General features: G+C 40.3%; 1 protein-coding gene across 16 annotated transcripts in view; it reads left to right on the forward strand.

Moving 5' to 3' along the window:
- Positions 1-26,600, forward strand: part of GRIP1 (glutamate receptor interacting protein 1) — a 312,190-nt gene that overhangs the window by 160,061 nt on the left and 125,529 nt on the right. The window lies entirely within an intron of this gene.

The following is a 26,600-nucleotide window of genomic DNA, read 5'->3' on the forward strand; positions in this document are numbered from 1 at the left end:
CACTGTAACAGCGTTATGTGTCTGCAAATAAGAAGCTTCTGTTTTTTATCTTGGGTGCTGTGAAATATTTAATGGCCGTTACTGTGCAGCTGAGTACACATCCATATGTGAATGAAACTATTTTTATCAACTTAGCTTGAAAAATCAGATATCTTTGATTATTAGTTAGGATAGCTCAAAATCAATTAGTGTTTTGTTTTGCAGAAGTGTGAAAAGGTAGCATGCTGATACAATGAGATCAGTAATAGGAAAATAGAAGAATACTGCAATCAAACTTATATAAGCATTTTCCTTTTATTTAGATTGCTCAGTGGGCTCATGTTGTTCAAAACATAGGAATTTAAATATTTATTAATCATCCTCTCCGTAGGTTTGCTTCTCTTTCAAATCTGTGCTGGGTAATGCCTGTTTTTCTCGTTAGTGTAAAATGTTTCTATTCTGGTAGCTCTATTACACGTTTGGCAGGTTGAAAGTCCGTGTATTCTCTTTTTCTGGTGTGAGCAGAGCAACCTTTTTGTCTGCTGATGTCTTTATCAGACAGATCTGGGCACTAATTTAGTCTCTCACTGATGAGAGTTGTTGTTCCACTTAAATACAGTTTCCCTGTGAATAATCAATAATCTTATATATCACAGCCATCTTAATTATTTAATGCTTCCATCATTCAACTGAACTCAGGCTAGTGTTTTTTTTCTCCTTTGAAATAATCTTAACTACTATTGAGACTCCTTGCTCCTCCCACTCCCTCCCAGTAGGAACTGGCAAGATACTATTGATTTTTTGCATTAGTGTGCCTTATGCTTGTCTCTAGTTGATAAAGAAAAGGACAGTCTGGAGGTATGTTCATATATTCTGCTGTTAAGCCATATGCACACTGGTGTTGCTGTCCTAATTGACAGGTTCCTGAATTTTCACTGTTTTGGGTGAAACCTTTGTTTTTTTAATCTAATTTACTGGTTTTTCTGGCCTTGGCATTTGCATCTCAGACAACAGTTGTGGACTGCTCAGCACAGCCTGGCTGAGGACAGGGATGGACCTTCACAATATTAGTGTGGAGAGGATTCTTGCCCACAGCTGGCAATCTCCTGCTGCTGTATCAGCTGGAAGATGTCCTTTCCTTCTAACCTGCTAGTCATGGGGTTTTGCACATTCATTGAGTTCCTTTGCTCCAAAAGCAGTTTTCCTTGCTTTAGCACATGCCCCCAGCCTGTCTCTGCTAGGGTTTTTTTCTTCTACACTAATCCTGTAGCTTTATGCAGTTCCCCAAAATCATTTCTTTATTGTCTTTCAGGCCCTACTATGGTGAAAAGATACAGGTGTGCTGCACACTGGATTAGTGTCTTGTGTTTTTAATAAAAGATGTGTGGTTAACTGTGCATCAAAATGTGGAAATATCTACTTTATGTATGTTATGTCATTTTTCATGCCTGTCTTGACAAAGTAAGCTTGTAACTTCATTTTCTGGTCTTTCAGATAGGGATGTAAATAGAAATGCCTCACCTGGGCAACTGGAGACTCTCTAATTCTTTCCAATAGGGAGGTGTTCAGGCAATATTTTATTTTACAGCAATTGTACTCCCCTGTTCTTGTACTTCACATTAACCTTTCAAAGTAAAAAGGAGAGCTTTTTTTGTGTTTCTTTGCATTGTTGCACTTATTTACTGTGGAATTGAAAAAAATTCTGTTGGGAGACTGTTCAAGTGTTGGAAGCTAATTTCAAGGCACAAATGTCATATAGTAGTGGGAATGCTCTCCAAAACCCAGTCAGTGACCCACTCCTTCCCATAGTTGTGAGTCAGAGCCTGCCTCAGATAACCCTTCCCTCTCTTGATCTCACCTCTAGGGTCATCTTCAGATGGGAGCATTAGTCGTCATCCTTGTCCTCTGCCTTCAAACTGACACCATTCATCGGAGACAGGCACAATTATAGAATCATGGAATGGTTTGGGTTGGAAAGGATCTTCAAACATCTTCCAGTCCAGCCCCCTGCCCCTCAGTCACTGCTGCCCCTGCCCATGCACTCCTTTTGTGCCATATTGCCTCTGTGGGTACGAGGGCTATGTTGGCTGCTGCAACTGCTGTACAGAAGTCTTCTTCTGTATTTCCACTGTATCAATCACCCCCTCTTAAAGCAAAAGATGCGGCAAAAAAGAAGTGCACAAAAATTATTCATGCAAGAAATTTAGAAGACTATGAGATTAGGTCCCTTAATGTGCATTATACTTCAGTATTGTGAGTCTTTATTTTGAATGTTTTACATTTTCAGTAATGAAATTGCACATTGCCAAGGTCAGGCGAGGTTTCATATTTATTTCCATTAGCAAGCAACCATGAAAAAAAAGTATTATGTTATTTGATGATGCAATTTGCAAAAACGGTGCTGTGTGAGACTGTTTTCTCATAGATGTGGAGACATGATTTGAATTTAGATCTAATCTATGTAGTTAGGAACAACAACAAAAAAATCTGGTTTTTACACCATTGTGTTTCTATGTTTTTTTCCATTACGCATTTTTTAAATAGCTATTAAGATGTTTATTGTGGATGTGAGTTTGTGCTGTGCATTGTTACAATTACCTAATTTCTTTCATTAATAAATCTTTCATGCTTTTACCTTTGAGCTGAAATATTGCTGGGTCAATCTCTTTTTGTTGAGAGTATCTATACATTTTTCAATCTCTGTGTGTATATATGTACATTTTAAGCACTGTTGGAAGTTCAGGACTGTGGGGCAGGGGGCTGGACTGGAAGGTGCTTGAAGGTCCTTTCTAATCCAAACCATAAGGTTCTGAAAAGAGAAAATGTATCTTCTTACCATATTAGGTACTAAAATTTGCACTGAGAAGGGAGTTTTGTAATTTAAAAATATTTTTTAAATTTTTTATCTTTTTTTTTTTATCCCGAAAGAGCAAGGTAAGCCAAAAGCTACATTAAGAATCTGAAGAAGAAGCTGTTATTATTGTTTTCACTATGAGAAGTACTGGGCTCAGAGAGAATGGTACCTTACATTTGTACCAAGTGAATATAAGAAAAGGCAACATTTGTAATTGTAAGAGCAATCACAAATTGCACTTCATACAGCTGCTTCTTTGTAGGATGATTTTTTTGTGCACTGGAGAAACACTAGGGTTTTTTTCCCCCCCAGTTTATTCATAGAAGACCTTGGGCATTGAGCAGTATGCTCTGCATACCAAAAAGCCTGTGGTAATTCCTTACATTGCACATGTATGCTAAATAAAAATATTGCAATTTGCAGATATTATGTTAGGTACAACAGTGAACAATATACACATACAGCATTCAATAGCGAAAAGTTGCTGAAATGTGTAAACTGGTCAGGTTTACAGGTAAATTAACCACTTTATAGTTTAAAAATTGCCTTTCAAGTAGTGCATTACAAGTCTTGGCTGTGGTTAATTTATGTATGGACATGTTTGTTTTTTCCCTTTATTAGCTGAAAGAAAAGCACCTTTAGGAGGCTGTGTCTGTAGTATAAAGTTGCTTACAGAAATGAGTGTCTTCGTTAGAGTCAGGACTGCAGTTTTTCACATACACAGATCAGTGAAGTTATTCTGGATTTTATTATAATGGAAACAGAATAGGAACACTCTGATAAAGACATCAACTGTTGTTACACAGGGCATAGCGTGAGGAGCTGAGTGGAATGCCTCTCACCCATCAAAGCTTTATAGCCTATCTTCAGGATAATTTATTACCCACTGCGCATACAGATCCTTTCTGCAGACATATATTTTTATTCTCCCAGTATGTTTCCAATACAGCGAGATAAAGCAAGCTTTAAAGGCAAGATGCTGCACTCCATTTTACAAGATGATCGGTTATCTAGAAATTGGATTGGGGCCTAAAGCATCAACGGATGAATTCTGAATGTGGCTGGACATGGGTTATACTTTGCTTTGCGCTCAAGCAACTGCAACATGAATAAACCCAGAGGTTTTTTTTAAAGTATGGAATTCAAATGGTATTAAAGACTTGACATTGAGGCTATATAGTATCTTATTCCAAACTTGATAGTCTTTCAGAGACTCATCCCTGGATATCAGCCTTTAAATTCTTTTAATAGTAATTCTCATTATGTGGTCTCTTTTTGCCAATAAATTGCTTATAAAAATACAAGTTTAACTACTAGAACTGAGTCAACACCTTGCTTTGAATGAAGTAAAAATCACAAGTAACAATATCTCTAGGGACTTTTAAGCATAGGTTGGTTCCCTGTCTTTCTAAAATTATTTCTGAGGGTTCAGAAAACTCCTAAGTGTCTGCTAAGTTCTATAAATAGGCAGTCAGTATGGATTTGTTGTCTTTGTGCATTTGGTTGGGGTTTCAGAAATACATTTTGAGGTTTTTCATAGTCAACTACTCACCACCTGTTTATCCAAGCTGTCTATATCTCCAAGATTTTTGCTTTTTATTTCTGAAAGTGACTTCTGTGCTTCTTGTGATTTAGTAAACAAAATACAGTGAAAAAATAAAAAGAGTAGAAGCAAAATCTGGAAACTTTCTTTCCCACTAGCATGTGGGAACTTCAGAGCCACCTCCAGAGTTGCAGCCCTTCCTCAGTTATTAGTGGGTACTTCATAAGAAGACAGGAGAGAGTACATAGGGGAGAGCTGTGGACATCTCTCAGCAAGAGAAGTTTGACATTGCTCTTGGTGCTTGTAATGCAGTAAATGCAATTTAAAAAACAACCAAAACAAAAGCATTCCTTGACACTACTTGAATTTTTTTGGTTTGGTTTTGGGTTTTTTATTATTATTTTGTTGCAACACTTGTTTGTCAGATAAGAAGATGAAGGCAGAGAGTGGCCATGACCTGTCTTATGTCACTCAACAGGTCCATGCTAATCTTGGGGACAGCCCTGTCCTCCTACTCCCATTTGTTCACACTGCTTGGGAACAGTTACTGAAGTTGGAAAACACTGAGAGAGAGCAGAGACGACAGGGCATGACTTTTTCCCTTCTAGATTTTTTACCAGTTTTGACTTTTTTATTTGCACTTAAGAATGCCTTTGACCCAAATCATTTTAGGATTGCTTTGAAATTTTAAGTGCCTGCATTATGATTGCTGAAGGAGAGGGAGAGAGAGGAATTTTTGTTAAGACGTTCTTTCTATAATTGGTATTTAGGCTTTCCAGCACTGAGTATGTGAAGAACAAAAGAGACAGATTTTTTATATTTAATGAGCATTATTAGTTTGCAATATTGTCTTTTTGTTCAAAAGAATTCTTTGAACTTATTGTTGTAAGAAGTAATGAAAGGAGAAAGCATTTTCTCTTCTAGAGCAAGCCGATCACAGTTCACAAGTTCAAGCAATATTTCTTCACTACTAATATATTCAAGAACTGGCAAACTCTTTATTAATTATTCAGGATGATCTGAAGCACAGCAGCATACTAACCAATCTGTGTGATGCTTTGACAGAAAAGAAAGACAGAAAAATACTTTCTAAATCAAGCATGTACTACTTAAAGTAGGAGGACTGCTGCATCCCTTATGGTCCGAGGGTGTGTATATGACTGGAGTTCTGCAGAGAAATTTTTTGGCTTAGGTAAAACATATAATTGTGTGCAGGGGCCTGTAAGGTGTGAAGAGAAAACTGTAGTCATACAGAGATGGTAAGTGGCCATTAGCTATTTTATCTATTCAGATATTACTGTCTGGTATCTGATGTGGTAGCTCCGATACCAGTTACGCGTGGAAAACATGGGAATAGCTATGTTTGTCTCCTCTGAAGAGTATTCTGAGATAAATAGTAAGAAAAAAAAGATTACTATGTGTTGGTTTGTAGGCTTTCTGAATATTAAAGGTGAAATTATTTAAAAATAAAATTAGTGGTAAGTGTTGCCAGTTTAATATGAATGCAGGCAAGGTAGTTGAGCTGTAAGTAATGAAACCCCAGACTTGCTCATGGGTAGGGTGTTGCACAAACATCCTTCTAAGTATCAGCATTGCTGCAGAATAGGAGTGTATTGCAAATTTTTCATGAGTTTGTCTTTGGTGTCATTGCTGCTTCTAGTTGTAGAAAACAGATATTCAAAAATAGCCCAGGAGCCCAGTTTGGGTGAGCATCCCAGAGTGGCACAGAAGGTGTGAGCCAAGTGCGAGTCAGAATCTTGTATTGCGTGCAGTGGGACTGACACAGCAAATTTTGCCAGTCTGCAAAAACCTACAGCCATCCTTGCCCTTGCATAAGAACACTGGATTTTTCTTTGTAACCAAATTCTCTCTCTGCACCTATCTGGTGCCCATGGGAGTTTTGATTATTTGAAGTATCTTAATTCCACATAATTCTGTGGATGGAGGTGAAGCCTGAGGAAGCAGGGGAAGGAGAAGGGTGGCGTGGAGTAGGAGGGAGGAGGTGGCACGTGCTGCAGGTGTTTGGTTTGCAGTCAGCTGGAGGTGCCCATGGTCCCATCTCTGGGGTGTGTGGCAGTGGGTGAAGGAGAGCTGAGCTGCTGCTGGCAGATGCAGCACTGCTGGGACCTCAGCACAGCAAGTGGGAAAGAGAAATGAGGGGTATGTGAGAAAAGCTGGAGGTGAAGCAGACAGCCTCTTGTGGCTGCAAAGGCACATGTGATGTGAGGAAAAACAGGAACTTGAGCTGCCAAGAGCAAAGCACCAGGAGTTAAAAACTCATTTTATGAAATTTTTTACCCCATATAAAGTTCAAGTCTACAATTATGTAGTAGCACCTACCTAGATGTTTTAGGAATATATTGCAAGCTGAGGTGGAAGGGGGTTCTGGTTCCTTGTGTGAAGAATGGACTCACTTTCTCATGAACTGGATATGATCTTAGTCTGGGGGTCTGCTAAATCTGAGAAACACAGTGTAACAGGGATGAGAGTATCTGCCTTCTGAGGCAGATTTCTGCAACTTAATCTGTCTGCCAGCAACTGCTTAGTAGTGCTCCATCTGCATTTCATATTGTGGTGCTGCTGATGTGTTCTACCATGGGAAGGTCCTGCTCTAGGCAGGAGGGTCTGTCTCTGTCTGCATAGGTTATAGAACCTCTCCAAGCAGCTGCCAGTAAATCAACAAAGGGTAATCTCATTTCTTCTGTCCTATCTGAATTCCCTGCAGCAGTTCTGCTGACCTGGAGAGATGGCTACTGTGCAGGGTTCACAGGGAGGACTGCCCTGGCTGGAGAATATCCCAAAAGGCCAAGATTTAGCAAGTTGCAAGCAAAAAGAAAATGTTTCATAACATGTTCTTTTTTCCCTCAAGGGAAAAAAATTATATAAAATTTTAAAAATTTTATTAATAATGTAAATTAATGGAACCTTCTGCATCAAAACTGATTTGCAGTATTATTCCCCACTCTCATAGAATCGTTTAGGATCATTTCGTTTGAAAAACACCTCTAAGATCATTGCCAAGTCCACTGTTAAAACATGTCCCTAAATGCCACACCTACACATCTTTTAAATACCATTTCCCTGGGCAGCCTGTTCCAGTGCTTGACAATCTTTTCCATTAAGGAATTTTTTGTACTACCCAATCTAAGCCTCTCCTGGCACAACTTGTGGCCATTTCCTCCCATTCCATCACTTTTTAGTTGGGAGAAGAGACCAACACCTACCTGTGTGTTTCCAGGTAATTGGAGAGAGGGATGAGGTCAGAGCCCCTTTTCTCCAGGCTGGACACCCTTGGCTCCCTCAGACATTCCTCATTAGAGTTGTGCTCCAGCCCCTTCCCCAGCTCTGTTGCCCTTCTCTGGACACACTACAGCACCTCAAGGTCTGTGTTGTAGTGAGGAGCCCAGAACTGAAGACAGAATTCAATGTGTGGCGTCACCAGTGCTGAGTACAGGACCACAATCACTGCCCTAGTCCTGCTGGGCACACAGTTTCTGATATTTCAGAAACTGCAGGCTGAGTCCTCTTGTCATCTTGTAAGTGTATGAACTTCTAAAGATGCTCCTCCTTTATGCCTCCATTCTTCTTTTGGGCATTTGCTCTAAAGCACCACTCCTGTAATATTTAGGAACCTTTTAAAACTCTGTGCAAAAGCTGAAAGAAAACTTCAGCCCAGAATTTTGCTATTACAGAAAAAGGCAAAGTGTTATGTAAGTCTCCACGGCAACCTCTCTATCTTATCCCATAAACTGCTCATGTGCAGTTTTTATTAATGCTGTTGGGAATTATGTTGTTATTAGAAAAGGAGACTTCCCTGAAAGTGTATTAGGGCAGAAAAATTGCTCCAGATTGGACTGATTGCAAAAAGACAAACACTAGACATAGTTTTGTGGGGGAAAGTGTGTTACTGGAAATAGTGTCACATCTAACAGGCTTATTCTGCCTTAGCTTCTCAACAGTGAATAGAGAAAGATGTTAAGCAAGGAAATGCCAGCTATTCCAGTGACTGCATTACCACAGTGCAGTGGTAAATGTCACCAATAAAGAACAGTTTAAATCCACATTGCTCTTAAGGAAACATTTATATTTTTAGTGAACTAGAATTTGACAGCTCTCTCTGGCAGAAGAAATTTTTTCTGGCACTTACTTTTGTTTGGTTTTTGTTTTGTTTAATTTTGTTTTTTCTGGGCATCCAGCATGTGTTGTGACCTCTTAGAGACCAGTGCAGATTTATAAAGATACTGTGGGTATGTTGTTCTTGGCTGTATCACAAGCCAGTGATGAATAACGAAGATGAAATTTCCTACCATGTTAGGAGGCTTAAGTTGATATATCATTTTCTTCTCCCCAACAGTCCAAAAGGAGGGCACCTTTGAGTATTTTAAGCTTTCCAGTGACAGGGTTTATAAGGGTTTTTCCTTTACTGACATGCTTATGCACATAAATTTCTGTAGACCCTAAGATAATTTGATATTGTTACAGCACCTGTGGGTCAGGAATCCATTTTGTTGAACCTGAGCATAAACTTACTGCAGATTTTGTTTCACTGAGCTAAAAGAGTTAGGAATTGAGATAAAACCTGACAGGCTGAGCTAATAAGTAATATGAACAGTTCTTTTTTACTGGAAAAAACAGAAAACAAAAAACATCTCCACAAAGCTGGAAAGTAAAAAGAAATTACATTCTTCAAAAAGAAATAGACATAAAGACTTTTTATTTAATAGCTGTTTCCTCAAAGAATGAGAAGGAACAGAGAAAATGGAGATTCTGGTTACAGAATAGGTTTTGTTTTACTACTTTAAAAAAAAAAATCAGGAAAGTGCAGTGTTGGTGGGGGAGTTCCTTGGGAAATTCAGCAGTCCAGATGATTGTCTAGTTACATCTTGTCTCTGTTTTCACTCTGGAGCTGTGTAATGCAGTGATGAACGTGCCCAAAGGCCACTTCACTTTTACTCAATGTTCCAGAGCTTCCAAGGTATCAGGAGCCCATCCTGATGCGCGAGTGGAAGGTAGGTTGTGCCTTAGGACGAGCTCGAGCTCCCTTTGCAGAAGAATAGAGTTTCCTGTCAGTGCTGCTGGTACAGACCTTGTCAGGGTGGTTCAGGCGAGGCCACCAAGCCAGCAGCAGCAGCAGTTCCTGCAGACGCCTGTCTGAGGGGCACTTCCCATGCACATATGCTGTGTAATATTGAAGAGCAGCTGCTCAGTGTTGGCTGACAGCTGCACTGAGGTAGGAGCTGTAGCCCCAGGGAGTAAGGCTGACTTCTCTTTTGTTCCATCTGTGGCACTAGCACAGTGTGGAGATCTCCTTTGTCCAGTGTAACAGAAAATCTTCATCGCTTACTCCCTGCAGAAATATGAGTATTAACTCTGCCCTTGTTTTTGATAGGATTCACATCCTCACCATTTATCCAGACTGAGAACTTGGAGTGGTTGGGCTGGGATGTGGTGTGCCCAGTACTGAGCTTTTCAGCTGTCTGCAAGATTTCAGATCTCAGTGTAGCCGTAATTGAAATGTTCATTAACATGACATTCTAGACAAGCCAGTTTGACTTTCAATGCATGTGGTGTCAGACCTGCTGTGTTGCTGTGGTGTACTGTGTGTTTTGATGGTGTTTTTTTTACCTGACTGTCAAGGAAAGTGCCTTTACTTTTGCAAATAGATAGCTGGGTAGAGGAGATCTCAAAGGTAGTACTGAATACAGGCTATTTCTCTTCCATGGTTTCCAGCAGAATAGGGAAAAGACTTCCAAGCATTTTCTTGATTTCTGCCATTGGACAGTAAAGAAGGTTGGCCCTTGAATGGGCATTGGCCGCGTGGACTACACACCATTTTGAAGGGATTTGCATGTTGTGTCTGTATAGGCAATGCATTTTGAGATCTCCAGGCCGGCAGGCTAAGGCAATTGTTCAGTTTGTCAGGGGTTCAAGTAATTAATGCCCTGGGTAGCATATTATAATAGATGATTTAAATACATCTGTGAGATACCAAATACGTATAGGAAAGTTTGAAGTTACTTTGATGGCATCTTCAATAGAGAATTTTAAGCAATATGGTCTTGATACTGATGAAGTATTATGGACAGGTGCCTTACAAGAAATTAGGACCTGTGCTGACATTTCCAGCATAGTGTCCCACTGAAGGAAGCATTCAGCACCACTGTGCATCCACTAGGATGCTCATTCACAGCATGGTAAGTTTCTCTACTTCAAGTATTGCTCAGGAATTATGCAGGAGCCAAAAAAATACTGTAATGAGCTCTCCCACCATCTTTTAATTGTAATTAGTCATAGAGTAATGAAGTAAGTGACATTTCCTGTGATCTTTTCACAGCAAATTCTACTATCCATGTTACCAGAAAAAGAAAAGAGCAGAGGGATGATGTTGGAAAGAGCAACTGGCTTGTGTTTATGGTGGTTCCTCATAAGTTCCCCAGTCTATCCCACTGTGACATCTTTGTTATACCAAAAGATACTGGAAGAGATGGAGCTTAGTACCCTGTTTGAAACATTGTGTTTTCAGACAATTGAGTGATTTATGGTTAGCTGAAAGGATTTTCAAATTCTTTTTATTGATCTGTTTTTTTACTTGATTCCTTAAGCTGTTCAAAATTTACATTTTCCGATATTTTGTTGAGATTTCACTATAAGCCAAGTTTGAGAATCAGAATGCGATTTCATTTTATTAGTTTAACTCTGTTAACATCTGTGGTTCATTGTGATTGAATGTGAAGAAAGAGGAGAAACAGTATTTTAAACTAAAATCATCGTGTTTCTTGTCCAAGAGCAAAAGATCTATCTAATGTGCTATATCTCTACTCTGTTTATCTTTGAGACATCAAATGCAGTGATATCTGAGGCTTGTGCCTTTACAGATGGAGGCAGAGGAATACTTGAAGTTGTCACAAATTGTGAATAGCAGAAGGATAGAGTAGGCAATTATTGTTCAGAAACGAACTTCAGGATTGGTAAGTGTTGATGACAAAGCTGAAGATAACACACCAAGTGGCTCCTGAGAAGTTATCATGAACAATTTACAAACTCAGATGAAAAAATATCTACATCATTCTGACAAAACTTAATGGGCAGCGTAATGGGCAGTGGCAGCTGAAAAATTCATTGAGAGGCCCATGGACTATTCACTGTCCATGCACTGTTTTCAAGGGGTCTGCAAATGAAATCAAGAAAAGGAAGCTTCTGTTCTGCATTTAATTTTCACTGTTATGGAAAATACTAAAACCTCTGAAAAACCATGAAAAATGGAGCATATATGTGTTTGTGTTAATACACAAGTATTTGTATACACACATATGTGGACACATACGTACAGCAGCTGTCTTACTGCTGAAGCCAGCGATTGTAGTGAACAGTTCAAATCCCAAAAAACTGCAATAAACTATTTGAACAATGTGGGAAGGAATAATTCTAAATTTTAATTTCCTTAGAAGAGTGAGATAAATCTACAACAGTCATATTCGCTGCAACCAGTCACATTACTATTGTTACATATCTGCAAGCAAGAAGGTTGACATTTGATGTCACTGTAAAGATGATTTTAAAATAGATTTATCCAGAGTGTAAAAAATAATATGAGAAAGAGTGTTGCAGGACATTTGAATAGTCAGTCCCAAACTCATAATTCTTTGAGAGTTGAAGTTATGAGAGCTAAGAGATAAACACTCTTCTTCCAATTTGGATGATAAATATAAAATAGGTAAAACATAGTAGCTTTACAGCATGTAACAAAAGATTAATGAAATTGTGTTCGCTCCATAAACATCAAAACGCTTGAAAAATGATAGCTAATCCTTCTTCCTTAAGAGAACTTTCTGGAAGTCATACCTGCTACATACTTAATGACATGGATTTCATATTTCCCTGCAAATGTGGAGGGGGAAACATCTCTGCACTGTTAACATTTTTAAAAATTTAATTAAGAGTTAAGATGAACAAAATCAGACCTCCTATTTCAAGATCAACTTTGTCTTAAATAGGAAGAACAGCAAACAGGGATTGTATAAGTGAAACAGAGAGAATGTGCTTGGATTAAGGCTTCTTCATCCTTGTTTGCAATCAGTGTGTCATTGGGATATCCAGGAATGTTCTCATGCAGAGAGCGTGAAGCTCATACGTTATTATCCGAGCAGCTAAAATACAAAGAATGTATGGTAATTTATTCTCTGTGCTGGTTTTCATTACAAGGCTTTTTATTCTTGGTAAGCCTCTCCTGCAAAGGGGAATAGTCTTCCTGTAAATGTAGGTTTTGTGACATGAATCCCTGGGGACTGCCTGTCTGATTTGAAGTTGCTAATGCATTTGGCATATTGCTGAAGCATTTGCTCATCTAATACCACCTCCTTGAATCATGAATTACATTCAGGTTTTGTTCTTGGCCTCCTTCTCTTCAGCTTCTCCTTTCGTGGTATTTGTGGCAATGAGCACATCCAAATCTATTTCTTGGTTTCTAATCTTACTGGTTCAGATTTGGTTTTGAAAGCATTCTGCTCCATCGAAGTATGGAGACCCAAAATTGTAGGTGCAAATGCTGAAAATCTGAATGCACATTGTGCTCTAGCCCCAGGTGTCAGATGTAAGGAAAAGCTGGCCAGGATACATATATAGGCATTTATGTGTGTGTGTGTATATATATATATATATATATATGTATGTATATATATATCTTTTGGGAGCAAATGATAAAGCACAATGTAATTGGATGGGAGTCACTGTCTTAGGAATGAACTCTCTGCACAGATAGAGCAGGACTCTTGGGAAGGCTGTGGAGTGTCTCACTTTCCTCAGTCTGCCAAAATAGGTGGTACCAGTGCTGTGGTACTTATCCTCCTTGTGATGGTTTTATATAAATAGAAACATGGCCAAATGCATTGGTCATCTCTGATAGACAGATTTGCTTTGATGGCTTAGATGTATCTACTGACTGCAGATGCTCTTTCTTTTCATGGTGGGGAATCCTATGTTTGTTTCAGGCTTTTATGTTTTTCCCTGGGATATTATTAGCAAGGTACCTATAGAAATCAGAAATCTGCTTATCTGTTGCTCATGGAATATTATCTTACTATACTAGAAATGTCCATGATTTAAACATTGCTTTTCAAGAAAAAAAAGTAGCCCATGTGAATATGAAGTCTTAAGTAAATCAATGCTTATATAGTCAGTGGTTTTCCTGCACTTGGTTTTCAAATTCAGCTGCCTCTAAATGTCTCTAAACATTTTTATGTCCATAGCATTCTTTGCCAAAATTGTCACGTTAAAGAAGAGATTAAATAGGAGAGACATCTGCCTGTAAAAAGTTCATCTGGCTTTGCTTTTCCACCCCAGGGTTGACCCTGGCTACTGAAGCTCAGAAGTAGCTCTGTGGAGAACAAAAACTGAGGAGCACAGCCCCACTCAAAGCTCAGAACATATGGCTGGGTGTGGAAACTTGGGATGGTATGGCTTCTGAGAAAGATGGATGAAAGCAAAGCCTGGTAGGATGAAAGCTCTTATCTAAAAGGAAGCCCAAACTTTTCTGGGTCAACACGACCAACTGGTAAGTGTATATGCCAGTGGAAATAATCACTGATAGTCATGGTGAGAAATTTGAGATGGAGTGACAGGCCAAGCCATGAGACTTCTGTAAGAAGTAAGTATATTCTCACACCATTTGCAAAAATGAAGTATTTGTTGGAAGAATGAATTTTTTGTTGGAAGAGATAATCTTGCTGAAGTGACAGTAAAAAAACAAAGAAAAAATTCCTCAAACTGTAGAGGCACCAAAACTGGATGAAAAGTGCAGTGAAGAAACAGTACTTGCAGCATTGTAGAAAAGTAGATATAGATGTCAGTGCAGTATCCATGGATGGTCCTTTCAGGAGACATTCAAGCTTGACACAAAACCACAAGAAATAAACATAATTGATCTCCTTCATCAACAGAAGAAAAACTGTATCAGGGGAGCTGGTTTGATTCTAGAAGCCAAATGCTAGAAGTTTAAGCAAGAGTGTTTTCCTGACATATGTGTATATGGAGGTCACTGAAATTTATAGGTCCAGAAGTGTAAAGAAAACCATGGACCAAATGTGTCTTGAGGGAGTTTCTTCAAGATTGTCTGATAGGTTTATGGAATCATTTAGGTGGGAAAGGACTCTTAAGATCATCAAGTCCAACCATTAACCTAGCACTGCCAAGTCCACTATTAAACCATGTTCACAAGTGCCACATCTACCAGGCTTTTAAACACCTCCAGGGATATGCCACCATTTCCCTGGGCAGCCAGTAGCAGTGCTTGGCAACTTTTCTGTGAAGAAATTTTTCTTAATATCCAAGCTAAGCCTCCCCTGGCACAACTTGAACCCATTTTCTTTTTCCTATCACTTGCTACTTGGGAGAAGAGACCAACACTCGCCACTTCCACTGATGGAAGATCTAGATTGACTGAAACAGGAGAAGGATCAGTGGGCTTTCCAGAGGACAGAGGGGCCAGGTGACATTTGGAAGGGGTTTTGGGTCAGTGGTTCTCGCCTGAAATGGAGCTGAACTTTATTTATGAGTTGACTGGAGAGCCATATCATTATCTGCAATGGAGACAGATCAGGGATCAAGCAGTTACGTGGTAGTTAATGTTGGGAGAGCATTTCTGCAACTCTGCCAAATCTGTCAGACTCAGGATAGGAAAGAAATCACAGCTTGGAGTTTTGAGGGGTGGTAATTGGTGGACACTTCAGATGATCCCTAGGTTATTTCCAGTTGTAATGCTGCAGGAACAGTACCATGTAGACATGAAGGCTGATCCATCAGTTTAGCTGGAGAAATGCACCAGCTTTTGTGTAGCACTCAGTACCCTTCATTCTTGAAATGATCCTTGGGCCCCTAAAGACCTTATCCTAAGGTCCTTTCCCTAAGGATTAAAAGTCCTTTGTCTTTAAATGTCTCTGTTCTCCAGCATTTCATGTTGCTAAAGGTCACAGCTATATTTGGCTGTAATTTATTAAGGCATAATGAATTTATAGTGTATATTTTAAGAAGTTGTTGCTGCATAGGTGTACTGATCAAGAGACAGAAAGTTTCTTTATAATAATGGCTTATAATGCTTCAAAACTCCATTTTACTGACGTGAAAAGAATCTTTCAGTAGTACAATTTGAGTATTTTGGAAAACTGTTTAAAACATTACCAGTTTGAGAAATGTTGGCTGTAATTTAATTTCTGGGTTTATATTCTAGAAAATGATTTCATTTCTCAAGCAACCATCTTAATACTACTGTAGTACAGTATTCTCAGGAGTGGAAGATGTTTTCAGACAAAATGCAGGTGGTTCACACTGCTACTACCTAGCTGGGATAATATTTTTATATCAAGTATATATTTTAGATCAAGTGCCTTTGTGACTGAGCTCTTAAAACTGTCAGCATTCAAACCTTAACAGTTAATACCATTTCATATCATTTTATTCAGGGCATCTTACAGCACTTCTAGTTAGCTCTATTTTGGACTGTTATGTTTTCACAAGGCAGTAGTTTGGGCTTCCATTGAGAATTGGTAGTCATTGCTTTATGCATTGAAGTTGTACATAGTTATCCTTCCATTATGAAGATTTTGGCTGAAGTAATCCCTGAAACTCTCAGATGATAAAAAATGGGTAATTTCACTTTTTGGTCAGATTGAGAGCCGTGTTTTTGATGCTCTATTGACTCGACTATACATTCTTTTCAAACTTCATTTTGCAGATCCCGTTAAATTAGTTTTAATCACTGTTGTGTTCTGTAATACAATTTTTGATGTGTCTTTTTTTTAAACTGGTATTTGTATTTATAAGCAAAATGAAAAACTCTCAAGTGGAGAATGGCGAGAGAATTGCGGAGGTTAGACTTTGTGAATGTTCATAATAATAACTCTTCATTTGGAGTGAGGAACAGTTAAGAGGATGGTGAAAGTATTTCATTCCAAGAATGGTCAAGAATATTCTGTTTTATATAGAAATACTTTTGATTCCTCATGGTCATGTGGTATCATGCTTGCCAAACATTTTTCGTTGCTGCACTATATTCCACATCAATAATTTGGCAGAGAGGTGCTGGGATTTTGTAAGTTCTTAGCACTAAATGTTTGCGTTTCCTTGTTTCCTGTCTGTATCTGAGATCACATCTATTCAGTTTTGTAAGCATTTTTGTTTGTTTTTTGGGTTTTTTTTGTTTTGTTTTGGGTTTTTTTGGTTGTTTGGTTGTGGGTTTTTTTTTTTTTTCTTTTTTCTTTTTTTTTTTTTTTTAAATTGCCTATTCCTTTGTTACTTGAGGGAGCCTCTCCAGAGTAAAATATGTCCTTTTACTGATTTGGCCAACCCTACAGTAATGTGATGGCAATAATTAATGTAAAATAGGAGTTTTCTTTTATTTTTATAGGATGCCAGAATTTTGTCTCTCAGTGAGTTTCCAGCCTCTTTCTATCCTCTGTCTATGGACATTAGACAAAGATTGTGATACAACCCCATGAGGTGGCAAAAATAATTTGATACTTGTCCTTTCATTTTTTTTTTTTTGTTAGAGCCTTCTAAAGGTTACAGTAATTTCACGAATACAAGCCGCACCAATTTGACCAAAATTTTGGTGGAAACCCGGAAGTGCGGCTAATATTCCGGGGCGGCTAATCTATTAACAAAATTCTAAAAGCTGCCAACACGGAAGTGAGAGCCCGCGGCAGCCCCAAGCCAAGCTGGAGCCCGGCCGGCCCCGGCAGAGGTGGGAAAGCCTGGCAGAGGCGGGGCCAGCAGTGTGGGGGGCGGGCGGCAGAGCCTGAGCCAGCAGGGCGGGGCAGGGGGGCGGCAGAGCCGGGTCAGTAGGGCGGGGGAGCCTGGGGAGAACTGGGGCTAGCAGTGCAGGGGAGCATGGCAGAAGCAGGAAGGCCGGCGGGTGGGGCTGCCTGGCAGCGGGGGAAGCCCAGCAGAATCGGGGCCAGCAGCGTGGGGGAGCCCGGCGGTGCGGGGCCCTGCAGTGCCGGCCAGGGCGAGGAAACGCGGCGGCGGTGCAGACGGGAGGGGGCGGCCAGCGAGCCTGGCAGGGGCGGCAGCAGCTGGCCCGCCAGCAGGGCGAGTACGTGAACGCAGCAGCGAGGCGGCCGGCATGCCTGCCAGCGGCGGCAGGCCGCCGGCAGGGCTAGGGAACGCGGCGCGGCGCGGCCGCCGAGCCGGGCGGCGGCGGCGGCAGCCCGCCGGCAGGGCTAGGGAACGCGGCGGCGGCCAGCGAGCCGGGCGGCGGCAGGCCGCCGGCAGGGCTAGGGAACGCGGCGGCGGCCAGCGAGCCGGGCGGCGGCAGGCCGCCGACAGGGCTAGGGAACGCGGCGCGGCCAGCGAGCCGGGCAGCGGCAGGCCGCCGACAGGGCTAGGGAACGCGGCGGCGGCCAGCGAGCCGGGCGGCGGCAGGCCGCCGGCAGGGCTAGGGAACGCGGCAGCGGGGCGGTGCTGACGGGAGAGGGGGGCCAGCGAGCCCGGCGGCGGCGGCAGCACCACCCGGCCAGCCCTGCCAAGCCGTGGCGCTGAGCTGGGCTACCCGGCCCCGTCGGCAACCATGAGCGGGCCGAGCCTTCCTGGCCCCGCCCCGAGCCAGTAAAGCCCGCTATGCCGCGATCCTGTTACTAATTGGCCAATTTGTGAAAGCTGCGCACGGATTCTCGTGACGAACGAAAGTGCGGCTAATATTCGGGGTGCGGCTTATCTATTGACAAAGACAGCAACATTGTCGAGGCACCGGAAGTGCGGCTTATAATCCGTGCGGCTTGTATTCGTGAAACTACTGTAGGTTGGAAATGTTTTCCTGGTTTGTGGAAGTTTGCTTTTGAGCCAGTTTGCTATGATTTCACCTCAGGACTTGAGTGTGAGGCTTCTGTGCTTTAATTCCCCTCCTCTGCCTGTGGGGCTGTATGGATTTAGACCAGACTCTGTGTGGATGAATCTGATGAGGAGCAGTGCCTCATGTTACCTGGCCACACTTCGTGCTTAAAATTTTGGGAGCCAAGGAAAGATATGTAATCCCTGACTTTGCCTCTGGCTCCTGACATTCAAGTGTAAGAAAGCAAATGAGCTTTCCAGAAGCAGAGGGGCTCCAAGTGGTAGATGTTAGCTGAGAAGACATCAGTATTTCCAGATTGTGAGGTTTTGGTTTAACTGCTAGGAAACATGTCTCTATTAAAATTCTTCTTTGGCATTGAATTTGGCAAATTATGATTTCCTTCAAGTTGCATCCTTTCACTAGATATCTTTGTTGTTTTGCACTAGGTATTTGTGAAAGACAAATGTTTCAGAAGTTAAAGTCTTGCTGCAGTTGGAAATAGTCATTCAATACCCACGTCACCCAGTGTAAAATAATGTCATTTTCACATATATGTTGAATAATTCATATTATGTATAGAAATTTCAAAGTTCTGTCTGTGGAGGCATATATCAATCAGAAGAATGACATATCCAGTTATATCTTTTCTTAGGCAGAGGGTAGACCTGAAGTCATTCAGCTATTTCCAGACATGCAACATTTCAAACTACTAATGCAATGTTAGTTTCCTAAATGCATCATTAGGTGCTGGTATGGACTTTCAGGGCTTTTGTTCCAGTTGTTGTAAAAGTGGATGATTCTATTAAGCAATCAAGCAATTGATAATAGCTTTAATTTCCTGGGGGATATATGCAGCTTTCCTTGTGTCACCCCAAAGCTTTAAACTGTGGATTTAATTTATTTGCTGGTTCTAGCTCTCTGATCAGTGCATGGTTCCTACCACATCCTAGCATTGTGAATTATATAATGTACTTAAGCCAAACTTTGAAAGTATAGTGATGACAACTAACGAATTGCTTTAATAATCTTGTTAAGGATGGATATGAAAAGGGTTATAACTGGAAATTAGGATGACAGGAAAGACACACTGCGCTAGATTACACCATGTTAGTAGTTTCACCATTGCTATAAGTATAGGCAGCTGTGCCAGCTGAATAGACAGAGTTATACTGCAGTTCTCTCTGCCTTTTGTACCAATCTCATTGTTGTAGTGCTACAATGGCTTCTCTCAGTTTGTCCATTCACCTTTTTTTCGGAAATGTATTAAGAATGTGCAGCAAACTCCTTCTTCCAAGGCACAAACCTCTTTTTCCCCCCAGTTCTGAAGGAAGTTCAGCTTCTTTATAAGGTCTGATGCATTCTATACTGAGGGAAAATAGGTATGATGAGTTCTTCCTAAAGATGCATCCTCTCAATTGAAGCACTTAAATGTCCTGTAAACTGATAGAACTCATATAAATGAAATACCAATAAATGAAAGCATTTGAAAAATAATGCCAAATATATCTGTATTTCATATATAGTTGTAAATAACTTTGAAGAAAGAAGCAATAGTTTAGTATTCTAAAGCTGGGGAATCTACTTTCTCTGTGGGAAAAAAAGTACATTAAGTATGCTATTGCTTTCTTCACCTGCACATTAAAATGTGTATTTTCGCTTGGGTTGTATAGAAAAGCTTTTTGTAGAGTTAAATTAGTTGTGACAGTTGATATTGATTAATCACCGGTTTTTCACTGAAATAGTTCTGTTTTTCAGTGTTGAAAAATGGGATTCCACAAGGAATTATACACAGTGGGAAACATCAATCATATTTGTATAAGATCTGAAAGACGGGAAGCATGTCATATTAATGCATGCTCGTGTATTTTATTTGGAGGTTAGAGTGACCTTTCTTTTTTTACCTTAAAAACAGATAGTGAGGTGGAGAGAGAATCACAGAATTTTGGCTGAAAAGTCACCACATCTTTGAGAGTTTTTCATGGCCTCCTGCAATTGCTTGGTGTAGGCACCAAGGTTAAAGGACAAATATTAAGCTGGATACAAATGCAGTTTGATACAGGTTTCCATGCAATAAACTGTTGTGTGTTTCTGAGCATCATGAGGGTTTTAAAAGTTTTTAAAGGCAGAATGAGTCCCAAGAGCTGTGATGGAACCTTGAAAAACTCATTTCATGCCCTACTCAACTTTATCTTCTGAATGAACAGTACAGTAGGTGAAGTACTAAGTGGCTCCGTCTTTCTTCCAGGCTGGTGTTAACATTGGAAGACCTTTTGTATTTCTGTGACACACAAATTTGCAAGGACTTAAAAAAATTACAAATACTTGTTGTGTCTGTACATGCAGAAGTAGTGTTTGGGCACAGATTAAGTATTGGACTCATTTTGAAGGAAGTTATTAAACCATAAAGTATAAAATTCTGACATTTTACTTGGTAGCAGTTTTAATACAGGGATTTTTACTGTGCCACAGATAGAGGAGTGCTGTATATAAGGCATTCAGATGAAGTTCTAATTGGGGGTTAAATTACTCCCAGCCTTAGTATGAAACTAAATTCCCTGGGATGAGGAAAATTTTCAAAGATTGAGATGAAAGATTTCAAACAAGATCACATTCTGTTTTGTAGCTGGTTCTTAATGAGTTTTACTTCATAAGTCTATGTTTTAATTATCTTCTGTGTATTAGCATGAGCTATCCAGTATGTTTGCATGTGTTAATTCTTTCTAAAGTTATTTATATATGAATAATTTTATCTGAATTTTTGTGCACATTAATTAGTTTTGTAGGGTTTGATTCTCCAAGAATTTGCATAAATATTTGAAAAATTGCACCCCAGTGAAAATACTGCTGCAGCTTTTTTCTTAATAGAAATAGAAGAGCTCTCTGGAAAAAATCACATTAAAAAGAGTATTGAGAAGCATTTTGCTGTCGTTCCCACTTCATTTCGTGAGAATTCTGGTGATGGTGTGACTCTGATAACTGTGTTAACAACTGTGAAATGCAGGTCATTAGGGAGATTAGGCTGGCAGCCAGTTGCATTGTTATTACCTTTCAAACTTACAGTGCCTGGTAAATTATGAAGTACTGCAAGAGATATAGCTGTATGTTTTCTGTATTTCTTGAGAACTTTTCAAGTACATTGTATATGCTAAACAAATATTTCTAATGCTGCAGTAGGGTTCTTAATTGGATAGAATATGTAACATACAGCCATAGATTTCTGTCCCCAGAAATGATAAATGATAGTGGTTGGAGTTGCTCTTATGCAAATGTAATTACTGGCAGGAAGAAGCAGCACTTCACTTCATTATGCATTCTGCTTTTGTCTTTTTGGTGGCTTTGCAGCATAGTGTTTGTACATTACTATGAGCATCTTTGGTATTTGTTAAAAAACTGTGTACCATATTTATGTAGGTATTAAGACAGTAAGCATGTATTAGTAGATGAGACATTTGGATAGATATAGATTTATATGCATACAGGAAAGCACATATGGCATGCATATACATAATACTTTGTCTTTTTGCACATTCTGAGAGATAAGAAAGTTGTTATAAGCAAAATCAGCCTCAAGAGATTCAAACTACAGGGAAAGAGCCTTGAAAAACTTATTTGGTGACACCCATTATACTCTAAGTTGCTGTTGCAGAAGCATGTGCTGAGTGTTAGACCACCATTTGACATATGGCAAGTGTCTTATTTTTCAGCCCTTACACATCTCCTTTCACATCTAAGTGTGTATATCCAGTTCGACTGCAGTAGCTCAGGCACTATGACATCTTCAGGTTCTTACAATAAGGAACATTCTCACAGACCACAGCAAGATTTGGCCAAAGTCTTTACTTTGCAGTTAGGGGCTTCTGCAAGTCATCCTTCAAATTGCAAATATTCTGGTTTTAGTTGTTCCTACTTTGTTAAATCAAATCCCCTTTGAAACAAATAGTAGGATTTTTAGTGTAAGTTTTATGAATTTATTTTTAGTGTAAGTTTCAGGTTTTCAAAATCTTCTCAGAAGAGCTCCAGTTTCACACTTGCATTTCCTCTGCAGAACTTTAGGAGGCTAGGGCATCTTGTACCTCAGATTTCTTCTTGCTTTAATTTGAGTTCAGAGAATTAAAATGAGGGAAAAAAAATAAAAGACACTTTGGCCCATCTGCGTCTTTAACACTGCTGTGACTTCATTATCTATTGTATTTTCAAGTTGTGTATAAGAATCTTTGTAATTTTCCTGGTGATTGTGACTTCTACAAATCTTGGCTTCCAGAGAGGAAGGCTGTTTGCAAAAGCAATAGACCTTTGAGCCTGTACTCTGTCTCTAAGTCTTTTTTAGTGCAACACTGGAAATTCCAGTACTGAACGAAATGGCAGTGATGAAACTCTTTCTGTATTCTGGAGTATGTTTAATTAATAAATTTGTTATGAAAATAAGGAGGTACTTGAGGGAATAACTTGAGGCATCTTTTACCTGTATATAAAATAATTTGGACTAATAAATGTAATGTTAGAAATCCATAGCGTGTGTAAGATTTAGAAATCTAGCTAATGCTGTTTTACCAGTTCTACATCTAATATTTCTGAGCAAAAAACATTCAGATTCTTTAAAAAGTCTCTGAAGGAACTATTCAATCAAGCATGACAAATGATAGGGAAAATTAACTTAATCAATAAATACTTTTAGCAAGAAGTGTGGGAAAGCCAGCAGGGGAAATCTAGCAGGGATTTTCACTGAGATTTAGAGGAATAAGTACCCACATAAGTATTGAAAATGTTAGTTTTTGTCATTTTAGGCTAGGTCTGCACTTTGATGCTGAGAGAGTAGGTGCATCTCTGGTATGAGCCTGAGCTCACCAACGGGCTGTTAGATGCCTGTGTTCCCTGCACAGCGTACAAGAGCCTCTGCCAGCACAAGGTGGGAACTCAGCTGGACAGAGATATCAGCACGAGCGCCTATGTTGCTGGCACACCACTTGCATTGAGCTTGAATTAGCCAGCAGGTAACTCTGGGAGTGTGGTGAGCTGGGGGCTCTCTGGAGTCCACAGAAAGATGGAGTTTTCCACCCCAGCTCCCCAGCCTGTGCACTTCTCTTCTGAAGGTGCGTGCCCATATGCGCCCTTTCTTAATAAACTCAAGAGAGACAGAGAATGGGAGAGGTCACTCTTTTCTTTAAAAAGCTGGGTGCCCCCTGTGTGTTTTTTCCCTTTTGTCAGTACATGGGGACTTAGGTTCCGCTCTTTAATCCTGAAGAATTCAAACCTATACCTTCCACCTGCACATGACAAGAAATGACATGCAATATGTGCTCTTTTTTTCTTGTCATGGTACACGGTAATAGAATTTGTACTTACGAAGTTTTGGACAAAGATGAGAGGAAGCAGAAGAGAAAATTTACCCTTAGATCTGACAGGAACTTACAGGCATCCCTGGGGAAGGGTCCTTTTGACTTCTCCATCTGGGAATATTTCACTGTTCCACATGAAAGAGATTGCAGGTAAAACCAAATTTGTATCCTTCTGAAAGGCCACCTGAACAGTGGGTCACATTTCCTTTATTAGGCAGTTTATTCAGTCCATGACAAATGGTCCTACAACCCTTTAAGGTCTGATTTAATTGAATTTCCAGGCCAAAAATCCCCCCCAAAAAAACCTCTGAACAAAGTCAAGGATATGATAGACTTATTTAGGCAGAGGGATGCCTAAAACTTCTGAGTTGCAATCAAATGCTTCCAGCTGCTTCATCCTGTAGAAAACAAGATACAGAAACACCTGCTGTTTCAGGTGTTATGGGACCTCACTTTACATGGAAATTGTGGTTGACACTCTCTGGAACAGTGCATGCCTTCAGAGGCTGATGGCACACAGCAAGGATTTTTAGGGCTGCATTGTAGGAATCTGGAGACCTAAAAGACATTATGAAGTCTCTGTGTAGGTATACAGCATCAACACTGAATCTGCCCTTCAAGCTGTCTTGAATCTCATTGCTGATATTTCATATTCTGTGGTACAATAAAAACAAATGTGGTTTTCACTGGCATTTGTCTTTATAGAATGTGGCAGATGGAATCTGCATCTTTCAAAAGTTTGAAGTTTTTTGTTGTTTTTCTTCATCTTAAATGTTGTGTGGAAATTTATCTGCCAGCATTCAGCTGTCTGGGATAGGGTATAATGGAAATTGTATCCATGCCAATTTAAGAGCCCCTGCAAGGCACTCCTGACTGTATCAATTTGCATAATGAAGCATAACAGTATTTCTGTAGAAAGTTTTTTGCAAGATTTTCACTGTAATATATTACAGTTAATATTTAGGTACTGGATTGAGACAACCCACTCCAACTCAGGATAGCATTTAAGTGCACACAACTGAACTTTATGGGCTTGCTTATTGGTTTGGTACGTTTAAGTACAGTGCTGAATTATTAAGCTCCTCAACTAGTTTATTTGGGAATATTATCTGTGTAGTTTTATGGTTCTCGTAGATTGTGAGATATTTCAGTGGAAAAGGGAACTAGTTTTCTTGAAGCTTTTTGTACTTCAATTTCTTTTAAGTGTTGGACAGATTAGTTATGATTAGACATTTATAATTTTGACTGTGATGTATTTTATTGATGTACAATAATACCAAGAGATGACAAACCCAAATGTCCTGTGTCAGAAAATAAAGGTAGTACTAAGTCATGTACCCCAGTACAATGCACGCATTCCTGGGTGCAAAATTGTTTCCTTGACCTCTTAGTATCCACAAATAGATGGAACAAAGGCAAAACCATTAGAGCAATCTCAGTACTATTTGAACAGCAGTGGGATGCTTTTTCCCAGTGCACCTGGGTCAACATGGGAATCTCAGGATTCACGATGTGTTGCTTGGCTTTCCATTATTAATGCAGAACCATCTACCATGTGTATGTTTCCAAACAGGACTAATGCCTAATGAGAATGCCAGAATAAAACCCAGTGAAAAGAAAAGGCTATATATGTGCTTTATAAAGGTACTTATCAAATAGAATGTATTTTATCTTAGTTGAAAAATCAGCTTTCAGTTGCAGCAATCATGGATTGACAGAAGTGAAATTATGTTTTCTAAGTAACAGTAGTACAGTAATTTAATGACCTTAAGGTACACCGGACTATAAGGCGCACCCCCCGGGAGCCGGCACATTTCGCAACTTTGTAGATCATATAAGGCACACCGGACTATAAGGCGCACTTTTTTTGCTGCGAAGATCCGTGCCGCGCGCAACAAAGTAACGAATTAGTAACGGAATCCCGTGATCGTGGAGTTTACTGGCAGGTGCTCAATTTGCAAACATTTTTCACAGATTGGTGTAGCCTTTAAACACAGCCCCAAGCGTCCTCCCCATTCACGGGGCCCGGCACTCCCGCCCACTCCCGGCGCCAGCTGACGAGGCAGGGCTCGGGGCGGTGGCAGTTTGGGATGGCTCAGGATTGTGGCCGCGGCAAGGGCCGGCAGCGCTTTTGGGGCCGGTGGCGCTGTTTAAGGGGCCACAGCAATGGCAGTGGCTGGCGCTGCTTACGGGGCCAGCGGCGCTGCTTACAGGGCCAGTGATGCTGTTTACATGGCCGCGACAGTGCCGCTTACGGGGCTGGCGACACTGTTTTCATCGCTTTCCCGCAGCACTTTCTTGCCGCTTTCTGGCACTTTCTCCCCAGCTGGCAGCCGTGCCGGTTCCCGGTTTCCCCCGCCCAGCAGCCGCAGCTCCCGTGGTTCCCGACTCACCCTGCACAGCCGCAGCTCCCACGGGTCCCGACTCAGCTTGCAGATCGCACTTCCGGGTTCGCAAATTTCCGAACTTTGCACATCAGATAAGGCGCACCGGACTATAAGGCGCACTTCCGGGTTTGGGGGAAAATTTTAGTCAAAAGGGTGCGCCTTATAGTCGTGAAATTACCGTACTTTTGCACCTTTCAGACTTGACAAATTCCTTGTTGGGTATAAAATACTCTCTGAGAGTATTTATCAACCTATTTTACACAGCATTAAGTGCTTGTAGCTTGTTTTATTGGGTATCACTGATACTTGACATTTATAGAAAGCAATACCTCTGGTGCACATATTAGAAACAGTCATTTTGAATTAGCCATCTGGGTATAACCACAGACTTTGGAAAATATCAACTTAGCCAACGATGGCATTTAAATGGATGAGGTCAGATTGCTTGAAAAGAGACATAAAATGACAAAATGAAACCACCACTCACCCTTCCAGGTCATCTGTGTTAGTATCAGTTAGGATATTGTGCTGTCAGATCTGTAATGGGATTGCAGGATATGGCACTTTTGTCTGTTGGTGAAGAAATGTGTTTTGTTGCATTTTCTCGTTGATAGTTCTCATGTCATGTGTGATTTCTTGTTCCATTTAGTTGTGGGGAGGGATTATATTACTACTACTGAAA

The sequence above is a fragment of the Catharus ustulatus genome, chromosome 4 (assembly GCF_009819885.2).
Source record: "Catharus ustulatus isolate bCatUst1 chromosome 4, bCatUst1.pri.v2, whole genome shotgun sequence".
NCBI classification, from domain to species: Eukaryota; Metazoa; Chordata; class Aves; order Passeriformes; family Turdidae; genus Catharus; species Catharus ustulatus.